Raw genomic sequence first — 12948 nt, forward strand, 5'->3', positions numbered from 1 at the left:
ATAAATATTTTGGTTTTCCACTCAAAAAAATGCATTGATTTAAGTGTATATGTTTATTTTTAATCCTATTTGACTTATTGGACTCGATACATTGATTTAGTGCAGATGTTGATTTCTTATTCTATTTGATTTCATATACTAGATACATTGATTCCACTGTAGATCTCGATTTCTAATCATATTTGATTTCTTGTAGTAGATGCATTGATTTTAGTGTAGATGTTGATTTTTAATTCTATTTGACTGCTTGCACCAAATGCATTGATTTCAATGTAGATGTTGATTTCTGATTTGATGTAACTAGACATATGTTGTACATTAATTTCAGACAAATTAGACTAATAGTGTCCATTCATTTTATTGTAAGAAAAAAAAAATTATTAACGATATGCATTGATTTTTATGTTATGCTAATTCAACCATAAATAGAATATTGGAATTGTATCTTAAATAAAAAAATTTCTTACCTGAAATGTTTGCATCTTGAAATTGTAAATTATTTGTAATTGAGGACATTCTTAGTATTACTATTTTCCATCATGCAACATTGTTAGTCACTTTGTATTCAAATGAGGTAATAGAAAACGACTAGCATTGAAACTTACTTGGGGTGTAACACTTCATAAGCCACAATGACTAACTTTGGAGAAAGGTATTGTTAATATTGGAGAGCAAGAGACAGAAGGTATGATGTTTACTACAATAGCTTGAGATAAAGATTTGGATGGTATACGATTTCAACCACCTTTTTCATATGATGAATATGAAAATATGGAAAAACTAATAGGTGTGACAATAAGAATAGTAGAAGAAGATAGTTTGTGACTAATCACAATGAAGTCTATTTGTAGTTGACTACATTCTTATTATACACATTTTCTATCATTCAACACTCTTACATTCTCACATTACATTCAAAACTTTTATTTCATCATATTTCATCATTCAATTTATTAACAGTCTATATCATCTCAAAAAACTAAGGTAACCAAGAAAATTTAAAATTATGACTAGATTAATCTTACACATATTTAACATATTTAAAATGGTCAGAATAATTAGATGTTCTACAAATTTTGTGTGACCGTGCGTGATTGAAACTAGCTTAGATCCAACTTAATCCCAAATCTATCAAGTGCTAAGAGAGATCAAATTTCTCAAAGTGTAAACATTTCCTCAATTTTTGCACTAAAAAAGATGTTTTGCACCTTGAGAAATTTGATTCCTCTAGGTGTTTCATAAACTGAGGTTAAAATGGATCTAGGATGGTATATTTTTGAAATGTTCAAAAAATTAAAAAAGGAGTCTATGGTAAACGAAATATATGGGTACATGAATGGTGTTAATGTCTAGGCTTGAAGAGTTACATAAAACTTCAAGAAATTAAGGATATAAAAGGCTTGTAAATGTCCGAGTTACATAAAAGTTCATGAAATTAAGTATGTAAAAGGTTGGTAGGAGTAAAACTCAAGATGAATTTTTATTTATTTTTATTTAAATGAAATATATGGGTACATGAGTGGTGTTAATGTCTATGCTTGAAGAGTTACATAAAACTTCAAGAAATTAAAGATGTACAAGGTTTGTAAATGTCTGAGTTACATAAAAGTGCATGAAATTAAGGATGTGAAAGGTTGGTAGGAGTAAAACTCAAGATGAATTTTTTTACTTTAAACCATTGAGTCAATTTAGTGTCAAAGGAAATTTAAAGTTTGACAAAAGAAAGGAAATCTTTGAATTGTAAAATTGGTCAAAACAAAAAAACAAGAAGTAGATGGACTCCTAGACATGATTAATAGAAATAAAAGACAAGGATGGTGAAGGAACAAATGAAGGGCATAGAAAGTGAAAGATAAAGGTGTAAGGAAAATGGAAAAAAATAAAGGATAAATGGAGAAATGACAAAGATAAAGAAGGAATTTATGCCACAAATATAAGAAGCAAGAAAAGCAAAGTGAAAAATATAAAAGTATATTGTGCAGATATAAAAAATCCATGAAACTAACATCTGTTAAGGAATGGTCGTTGAATAATGTTTTCATGATGGAATGAAAATGGTCTTGGTTATATGTAAATGCAAAGGCCAAGGCTAGAAAAAAGGTTAGAAAAATGAAAGTTGAAATTATGTGTACCTAAGTTAATGAATATGTAAGCCTAATGAGGTAAAGTGTATCCCCATAAAGTTCATGGGAATCTAAGAACCACTTTGTATTGAAGTTTCATGGTTAGCAAGAAACAACATTTCATCATATATTGTTTATAGTAAGAAGAAACCACATGAAGAGGTAGATACCTTGTAACATATCCAATCCCCTCTAGACTATATTGATGGTGTGGGTATCAAAAATTTCATCTTTCCTATCCATATCAAAACTTTATTTTGATATCACCATCACTTTTTACTAATAGTAAGAGCTTTCTGAGAATATAAACTTTACTAAAATGTGATCCTAAATCATCAATATATGTTCATTTCAATATTTTCATGCTTGGTTTCATGTCAACACTACTAAAAATTTTCCTCATGGAAAATGATGTGGCAGTCATAGTGGTCCTCACTATGGCCATCCACCCCCACAATGTCATAAGGTAGTTCCAAATAATTAGAGGCCTAAGACACGACAGGGGTGATGCGGAATCATTGGGGTGTGAATTATAGTGCCGTAATAACGGCGATGAGGATTAGGCACCCGAAAATGAGAGGCTTCAGGCACTGTTTTGCGACATTATAGATGAATCAGGAAAATTCAAGAATAGACCAACTAAGCCAGTGAAAAGTATGAACACTAATGTAGCCATAAAATTGAAGGGTCAAAATGGTACAGTGGAGGTTGTAGTAATGATCTATGCTAACGAACCCAAAAAGGAGCAGGTGATGGAGGCAAATTAGAAGGATAGTATGATGATTTTAGGCTTTCCAAGCCATCATCTCTGCAGAATATGGTGGATTTTGAATGTTCAGAGGGTTGGCGTCTTGAACAATTTGGTGTGGGTTATATATTTTGGGTGATATCTAAGAGGATAAAGGACATACCTGTTTGGCTTGCTAGAGTTATCAACCTGATGAAAGATGCCCCAGAATCTATGAAGAGCGTCTGTGTTCCTGGAAGATTTTGTGTTAAGTTTTTCCACATTAAAAATAACTCTGACTACGCATATAGATGGGTTAAAGAAAAAAGGGTATTTGCTTTTTGGGAATACTTCAAGACATTAGAATACAAGAGTCGGAAATTCTTGAAAATTTCTTCTAAGTACCTAAAGGATGAATTTTTTGAGGTGATTGAGGAAGCCAAAATAGTAGATTTCTTTTCTGGATGTAGGGTTTTGCAAGATCAAGAAGAAGAAATAACCTGCATCAACTGTAATTAGAAGTTTCCAACTTTAGGATTATTACCATTTGTTCAGGTGAAGCAACTGCGTAATTCATCTAATAAGGGCTTGTTGATTTGTCGACATTGCTACAAGTTATACAAGTTTAGTCAGTACTGTGGCATTTGCATGAAGGTATGGAGTCCCACGTCCAAAAGAGGTTGGCTTCAATGTAAAAAATGCAAGATTTGGGACCATTATGATTGTGATAAGGTAAGCAGTGAGCACCCAAAAGTCCTTACTAAGTATTCTTGTCCTCAATGCAACCCTAAGCAACCTGCCCTGGCAATCTCTTTAATTAAGGACAAAAACAATAATCCTTACACTGTTCTAGAACGTATTACAATTGTTTGAATGGTAAGGAGGCGAATTATGTGACTAATAGCCACTTGATCCTCTGTGAACGCAATGAATGTGAAAAGGGTAAGTCCATGAGCCTATCACAATGGAAAAAGAACGTAGTCTCTAAGAGGAAGAAGTGGAAGCAAAGTATTAGTGTCAACGGTTCCAATCAGTATCTCATTGGTTGGCTTAACAAGGCCTATGAAGCTGGGGTTTGTGGCCTTGGATTCTTTAACCTTGAAGGGTAGACACCACTCGACATTAGGGAGAAAGAATTAATAAGTTGGCTGCTAGAACCATTCGAGCCAATCAAAGAAACTTGTATAGTAGAAAGGTTTGCAATATGTCATCGAGCTACATTGGAATTATAATAAAATCTTCATCTGCAATGGATGCAATATTGGAATTCATGGAAATTGTTATGGTGCAATTGAATCGCTAGAAGAATGACTTTACACAACTTGCAAGAGTGCAAAGACAGATACTACTCCACAACGCTGCTACCTCTACCCTGTAATGGGTGGTGCCCTGAAACCAACCAAAACATGTGGATTTTGGGTGCATGTTACCTGTTCTTCTTTTACTAATTGATGTAGGAGCATCTGGACTTAGCCAGCAATGTGAACGTCTGTTCACATGCTGTGGCTAAATAAGTTGAATTTCACTGAATTGAGTGGTTAAAAGTCAATTTTTACTGAGAGGGTTGGATCTCTCAAGAAATGAGTTTTATTTCATTGTTGTAATAAGTAGAAATTGTCTTATTTTAGATTTAAAGATAATTTGTTAGCATAGTTGTTTGATAGAGCTGGAAAATAGAGATAGACTGTTAGATTGTTTAGAAATAGAGATTGAGTTGTTAGGCAGGACTAGATTGATAAAAAGAGGAAAAATGTAATGTAGAAAGATTTGCAGGAATGAGAGAGGATTGAGGAAGCACGATTCACGTAATAGAGCGAGCATTTCATATTGAATAGAGGTCTTTTAAATTGTTGAAATCAAGCTGAAAGGTGAGACTCTATAACCATTCATATAATGAATAATTGATGTGTGTGTGAATATATATCAAATTTGTGTGAACGTTTATTTTGGCCTCTGTGTATTCGCATTCTGGATAAAATCGGGTATTTTCCCTATTCTGCACTTTATATTGTTAATCGCTCTGTTTATTTGCATTCGGGACTGAATGAATATTTCTATGTTTTATGATTTATGTTATAAAACTTAGAGTTCAATGGAATCACAATTTTAGTTTTATTATCATTGTCGATGCCCACTTAAATCTCGACCGTTGGATCACCCCGCATTGCATCACAAAAGATTTGTTTACAAGGGTAGGCCTTAAGCCTTGAAAAATTGTGATATGTGATCACCGCAATATCACATCACAAACAGACAGTGGAGTGTGGTCGGACCATGGCCTTAACATGTTGTGAAGTGCTATCATGAAATATTGCATTGCAGGAAGGCTTGTGTGTTATCGAAACCCTAGATGTGGAAACAATGTGATATGCAATTGCAATCCATCACATCACAACATTTCAATTGTAAAGGAATGGGCCCTAAACCTAGGGAAACTGTGTTTTGTGTTTGGCAATGCAGTCATTGAAGTAAATCGCATCGCAACAATACAAAAGGGAAAGATCTAGAACCAAAACCTTTGTGACTTGCGATAGTGATAAAACGTGGGCTGTTGGATCGATGTGTTGCGATCTATGGAGAATCCCAAGCAGTTCTATTATAAAGGAGAAATGCCAGTGTTGGGCTATTAAAAGAGGGAAATCAGAGTAAGCGCAGTAAAGAGGAACTGTAAGGGAAATAATAAACATGGGGGCCGATTGTTGATATTTCTTGGAACAATTGATTCCTGCGTCATTTGTGGTATCAGAACAGAGATTAAAGATTGATTACAGTAAACATGCCTCCAAGGAGAGGAGCTGACATTAGTTGAGGAAGACTGAAAGGAAATACAGTTCTGTTGGAGGAGATCTGAAGTTTGCACATGAGAATGGAAACAATTGAGACTGCTCAGATAAGAACACCTTATGAAGGGGAAGATAGTGCTAAAGAAGAATCTTCTAAGGAAGAAGAAGAGGAGGAAAATGAAACTACTAGAATTATTAAGATGTTGGCGAAAGTAGGAGGAAAACCAAAGGTGGAAATTCCTACATATGAAGGGAGTCTCAATGCAGAAGAGCTAATGGATTGGATCAGATCATTAGATAAATATTTTGATTATGAAGAGGAAGTTGGTGATAAGAAAAAGGTGAAATTTGCAGTTACCAAATTGAAGGGTCGTGCAACTATTTGGTGGGATGAGCTATAGACATCCAAAATGAGGAAAGGAAAGTCCAAGATCAAGCAATGGGACAAAATGGTAAGTAAGATGAAAGCCAAATTATGCCTAAAGATTATCTGTTGAATCTTTTTAAACAGTTGCAAAATTTAAGGCAAAAGGGAATGTCTGTTAAAGAATACACAGAAGAGTTTTATAGATTGAGTATTAGAGTAGGACATGCAGAAGATGACATGGAGAAGGTAGCCAGATATATCAATGGCTTAAGATATGACATACAAGACGAGATCAGCTTGTTAAGTCTGAAGACTATTGAGGATGCCTATCAAGCAGGTTTGAAGGCAGAAGAGAAGATGTTGAGAAAACAAAATCATAGGAATAGAGGATTAAGCTCAGTAAGAGGTAGAGGAACTATCAAACCAAGGGGACAAAAACATCAGCATGAAGTAGGTAGTTCAAGTAGTAGAACACCATAGAGAGGGGATTTTAATAGAGGAAGATCTGCGCCCAGAGGAAGCGGTTGAGGAAGAGATTTTCGGTGTTACACATGTGGATAATGGGGACATGTGTCATGGGACTATCGTCATAATAAACCAGTAGGTCAGAGGAATGCGAATGTGGTTGAGGCAAAGACAGAAACACTTCGACTTATGGAAAAGGAAAAATCTCCTGAAGTAGGAAAATCCCTGTTGTTGAGAAGGACATTTCTTAAGACCAAGAAAAAGATTGAAGAACCAGCGCAGAGGAAGAGTTTATTCAGAACTACCTGTAAATCCAAAGGTAAGTGTTGTAAAGTAATAATTGACAGTGGAAGCACTGATAACCTTGTTTATACAGAGATGGTGAACAAGCTCGGATTAGTGAAGAAAATGCACCCTACTCCTTACAAAGTGTCGTGGTTGTAGAAAGGACATCAGATCATTGTGACAGAATAATGCAAGGTTTAAATACAAATTGGTACGTATAAGGATGTAATATTATGTGATGTAATGCCAATGGATGTATGCCATGTATTGTTGGGAAGACCATGGCAATTTGATCAGAAAGTTATTCATGATGGGAGGAGAAACACTTATACTCTGTAGAAGGATAGAACTAAACATACATTGTTGCCATTGAAGGATGACACTGACAAAGGAGCACTTGGAAGTAATGTTATGCTGATGAGTAGCAAGGAGTTGTTGCAAGAGATTGGAAAAGGTGAAGAAACACATTTTTCTGTCATAGGGAGATCGAAGGTAATTTTAACTTCCACGAACTTGGATGATTTTCCTGAAGAAGTTAAAATTTTGTTAGATGATTTTGCTGACATTGTTTTGGATGAGTTGCCGAACATGTTACCACCTGTTCAGAGTATCAGTCATCACATTGACTTGATACCGGGAGGGAGTTTGCCAAATAAAGAAGCATACAGATTGACACCTCAAGGGAATGCATAAGTTGGAAGACAAGTGCAAGAACTGATGGATAAGGGACTAATCAGAGAAAGTCTTAGTCCATGTGCTGTACCAACAGTACTCAGCCCAAAGAAAGGAGGTGAATGGCATATGTGCATAGATTCTAGAGCCATAAATAAGATCACAATTAGGTATAGATTTCCTTTGCTATGCATGGATGATTTAATGGACTATTTGAGTGGGTCGAACTATTTTACTAAAATAGATTCGAAGAGTTGATATCATCAAATAAGAATTCGAGAAGGAGATGAATGGAAGACTACCTTTAAAACAAACAGTGGGTTATATGAGTGGTTATGATGCCTTTTGGACTCACTAATGCACCTAGTATGTTCATGAGATTTATGAACGAAGTCTTGAAGGAATATGTAGGAAAGTTTGTTATTTATATTGATGATATTCTAGTTTTTAGTAAAAGTAAGGAAGAACATCTAGAGCACCTTAAATTGGTTTTGAGAACTCTGCAGAAAGAGAAAATACTGATAAATATAAAGAAATGTAGTTTCATGAAGGAAGAATTGATTTACTTTGGATTTGTAGTTTCTAAAGAAGGATTGAAAATGGATCCAGAGAAAGTCCAAGCAATTTGGAACTGGCCTATTCCCAGAAATATAATTGAGGTAAGAAGCTTCCATGGTCTTGCAAGTTTTTATAGAAAGTTTATCAAAGGTTTTAGTCAGATTTGTGCACCAATTCTTGAAACGATTAAGGAGACTAATCAACCGTTCAAGTGGATAGAAGCAGCAGACAATAATTTTAAACTGCTGAAGAGGAATATCACAGAGAAACCGATTTTAGCTTTGCTTGATTTTGAAAAGGTATTTCAAGTTGAAACAGATGCTAGTGGAGTTGCAATTGGCACAATTCTGAGTCAAGAACAAAGACTGATAGCGTAATTCAGTGAGAAATTGAATGAAGCGAAGAAGAAATATTATTCTTACCGTAAAGAGTTTTACGCTATTGTACAAGCCTTGAAAAATGGAGACATTATTTTCTACCAAAGGAATTCATCTTGTATTTGGACAATCATGTGTTACAGTTCATAAATAATCAACCGAAATTGAATCAGAAGCATGCTAAGTGGGTAGAATTTTTGCAGAGCTTTACTTTTGTAATAAAGCACACAAGTGGTAAGTTGAATAACGTCGCTGATGGGTTGAGCAGGGTAAGTTTTATTGTACAAGAATTCAAAGTTGGTGTTATAGGATTTGAAGAAATGATTGAAATGTGCAAAGATGGTGCAGATTTCAAAGATATCTATACAACAATTCAAAATCCAATAGTTCATAACAGAAGTTAGTGGTTATATTGTCTCATACAAGGAGGCTTATTGTTTAAAGGAAACAAGTTATGTATTCCGAAATATTCTATGAGGGAAAACATAATAAAGGAAAAACATAGTGGAGGATTATCTAGTCACTTTGGACAAGATAAAACCTTTCCTCAGGTGAATGATTTTTATTATTGGCCAAAAATGCAAACTGATGTTAAGAGATTTGTTGAGAAGTGCAGGATATGTTAGCATGCTAAAGGGAGAAGTTGGAATATAGGATTGTACCAACCATTTCCAATACAAGATCGACCGTGGGATGCAATTAGCATTGATTTTGTTTTGGGATTACCTAAAAATCAAAGAGGGAATGATTCCATTTATGTTGTGGTAGATAGATTTTCCAAGATGGAACATTTCATTTCTTGTAAAAAGACTAGTGATGCAACACATATAGCTAATCTATTTTTTCAGGAAATTGTAAGATTACATGGATTACCTGTAAGTATTGTGTTTGATCGAGATACAAAGTTTGTAGGGAATTTTTGGAGAACTCTTTGGAAGAAACTAGGAGCCAACCTCAGTTTCAGTTCAGCATACCATCCTCAAACAGATGGACAGATCGAAGTAGTAAACTGGAGCTTAGGAACATATTGAGAAGTTTAGTGTATCAAAATCCTAAACAGTTGGATTTAGCACTAGATTTGGCTGAGTTTGATTATAATGACACTCCAAATCAAAGTACTGGAATGAGTCCATTTCAGATTGTTTTTGGAAAGAATCCAAGAGGTATGTATGAGCTCATAAATTTGGGTAAACAGGAGACAAGAAGTGCAAAAGTTGAAGATTTTGCAGAACATATGCAAAGACTACAAGAAGATGTCAAAGGAAAACTGCAAGAAAGCAGTGGTAAATACAAACAGAGAGTGGATATGAAAAGAAAAGAGAAATATTTCCAAGTGGGAGATTTAGTGATGGTATATTTAAAAAAAGAAAGATTTCCTTCTAAGACTTACAATAAACTGAAGATGAAAAATATAGGACCATGTAGAATTGTAAGAAAGTTTTCAGCTAATGCGTATGAAATTGAATTGCTAGAAGGGATTGGAATATCACCTATTTTCAATATTGCAGATTTGTATCCATACAAAGGGACAAAGATAGAGCTACAAGAGGAAACTATAGAAGATGAGGTTCAAACCTTGAATTGGGAAGAACAAATGCCAAAGACCGTTAAGAAATAAGTTGAAGTTGTTTTGGAGAAAAGAGTATCCAAAAGAACCAGAGGAAAAACTTATGTTCAATATCTAGTCAAATGGAAAGGACAGCCAGTGGAGGATGCTAGCTGGTTAACAACAATCGAGTTGTAGAAGTATGGAGTAAGCCCTGAAAGTCTAAGGGATGATTTATTTCTTCCCTGGGAGTCTGATGCAGGAGCATATGGACTTAGCCAACAATGTGAAAGTATGTTCACATGTTGTTGCTAAACAAGTTGGATTTCACTGACTTGAGTGGTCAAAATTCAGTTTTTACTAAGAGGGTTGGACGTCTCAAGAAATGAGTTGTATTTCATTACTGTAATCAGTAGAAGTTGTCTTATTTTAGATTCAAAGATAATTTGTTAGCATAGGTGTGTAATAGAGCTAGAACATATCGATTGACTATTAGATTGTTTAAAAATAGAGATTGATTTGTTAGGCAGGACTAGATTGATAAAAGGAGGAAAAATGTAATGTAGAAAGATTGGTAGGGATGAGAGAGGATTGAGGAAGCATGAGTCATGTAATAGAGCAAGCATTTCATATTGAACAGAGGTCTTTTAAATTGTTAAAATAAAGCTGAAGGGTGAGATTTTGTAACCATTCATATAATGAATAATTGATGTGTGTACGTGAATACATATCAAATTTGTGTGAACATTTATTTTTCCCTCTATGTATTCGCATTCTAGACAAAATTGGGTATTTTCCCTATTCCTCACTTTATATTGTTAATCGCTCTGTTTATTTTCATTCGGGACCGAAAAAATATTTATCTATTTTGTGATTTATGTTAAAAAATTCAGAGTTCAATGGAATCGCAACTTTAGTGTTATTATCATTGTCGATGTCTGCTTAAATCTCGACCGTTGGATCACCCTGCATCGCATTGAAAAAGATTTGTTTAGAAGGGGCAGAACTCAAGCCTTGAAAATTTGTGATACATGATCACCACAATATTGCATCGCAAATAGACAATGGAGTGTGGCTGGACCATGGCCTTAAGGAGTTGCGAAGTCTGATCGTAAAATATCGCATCGCGGGAAGGCTTTTATCTTATCAGAACCTCAGGTGTGGAAACACTATAATATGTGATTGTGATCCATCGCATCACAACATTTCAATTGTAAAGGAATGGGTCCTAACCCGGGGAAACTACATTGTGTGTTCGGTGATGCGGCCGTTGAAGTAAATCGCATCGCAACAATTCAAAAGGGAAAGCTCCAAAACCAAAACCTTTGTGACTTGCGATAGAAATATAACATGGATTTTTCGATCCATGTGTTGCGATCTACATAGAATCGCGAGGGGTTCTATTATAAAGGAGAAATACCAGTGTTGGGCTATTAAAAGAGGGAAATCAGAGTAAGCACAGTAAAAAGGAACTGTAAGGGAAATAATAAACGTGGGGTCGATTGTTGATATTTATTAGAACAATTGATTCCTGCGTCACTAATTAAGTAACGTTTGTGAATGATAAAACTATGGAACCTGTAGAAGGGATATTGAAAATCAATCCAGACTCTTTTGGGAAGTCATGCGTAGTCTCTAACAAAATGCAAGGATCTTGTGTTAAGTGTGAGGAATGTGAAACTTTTTACCATCCCACTTGTGCATTAATTGAAGGGTATCACATGAAGCTATCCTACTGGAAAAATAAAGGAAAGACTGTATGTAGCTACATTTCCTATTGTGCCTCTCATAGGCTTCCAGATTAGAATGTGGGTGTAAGAATCCCTGATATAAATTCTATACTTATGGGAATCCAAAAGGAAGAAACTGTAGTAACACATTCATAAGATTCATCAGATGAGAGTTCATCTTCAAACAATGATAATAATCTAGAAGAAGTTGGACTCCGCAAAATAGAAGAACCATATGCATCTAGAAGCTCTTTGCGTAATACTCTGAAAGAAAAATCCAACATAAGTTCCATAATTCAATGACCTGTGGGATACTCCCACCATTCAAGAGAAGCTATAAACAAGAGATTAAAAAAAAACGAGAAGTAGATCCACCACGATTCCCTTCATATAGAGAGCATCTTGATTACTGCCAAAAAAATGAAAAAAATCGATTTCACCTTGGGAAATTTGGAGTTCATGGATATGGTATTTTTACCATCAAACACATTTGAAGAGGGGACATGGTGATATAATATCAAGATGAAATAATAAGAAATAATGTTTCCAATTTAAGAGAAAAGAGATAGCAATCAGATGGTAAACATTCAATGTACTTCTTCACAATCAATAAAGAAATTGTGATTGATGCCACAAAGCAAGGAAATGTCGCGCGTCTGATCAATCATTCATGCGCACCCAATTGTTTTTCTGGGATATTACTAGTCAATGGTGTTGAGATTCAAATTGCACTATTTGCGAAGAAAGACATTGAAGATGAGGAAGAGATAACTTGGAATTACCAATTAAGTAAGGAGGAGGGCATTAAAGAATGATGCTTTTGTGGAGCAGCAACATGTCGTAAAGTTATGTAGGAATTTTCATGGTTCCATTCAAAATGACTCCCCATATTTCTTTGAACTCAAGAGTTATTATTTATGAATGATGTATTTATAGACAACATTCAAATATAACTATATGATTTTAATTTCTTTTCTATAAGTGTTTGTCAATTTTTCCAAGCAAGGTAACTCTATTCTAGTGCTTCTCGGGAAGGTAGTTTGAAAATTATTTATGCATCATTGAGAAATCGAACACTCCAACATGAAATTTTATGAAATTTACTTTTGAAAAATTGATTTTATTAAAACTCTTATTAAATGAAAGGTTAATATTATGGATGAATTTTATTTTAAAATGTTATATATATAGTTTCATATGTTGTGATTAGTATTTAAATTAAAATATATATAAATGTATAAGGTAAATTAATGTAAAACGTAATATAATGTAAAATATAAAATATAAAGCAAAAATAATCTATTTATAGTGTAAA

The sequence above is a fragment of the Pinus tabuliformis genome, chromosome 7 (genome assembly GCF_031772625.1).
Source record: "Pinus tabuliformis cultivar Carrire ecotype Pingquan chromosome 7, CPIR1, whole genome shotgun sequence".
Taxonomy (NCBI): domain Eukaryota; kingdom Viridiplantae; phylum Streptophyta; class Pinopsida; order Pinales; family Pinaceae; genus Pinus; species Pinus tabuliformis.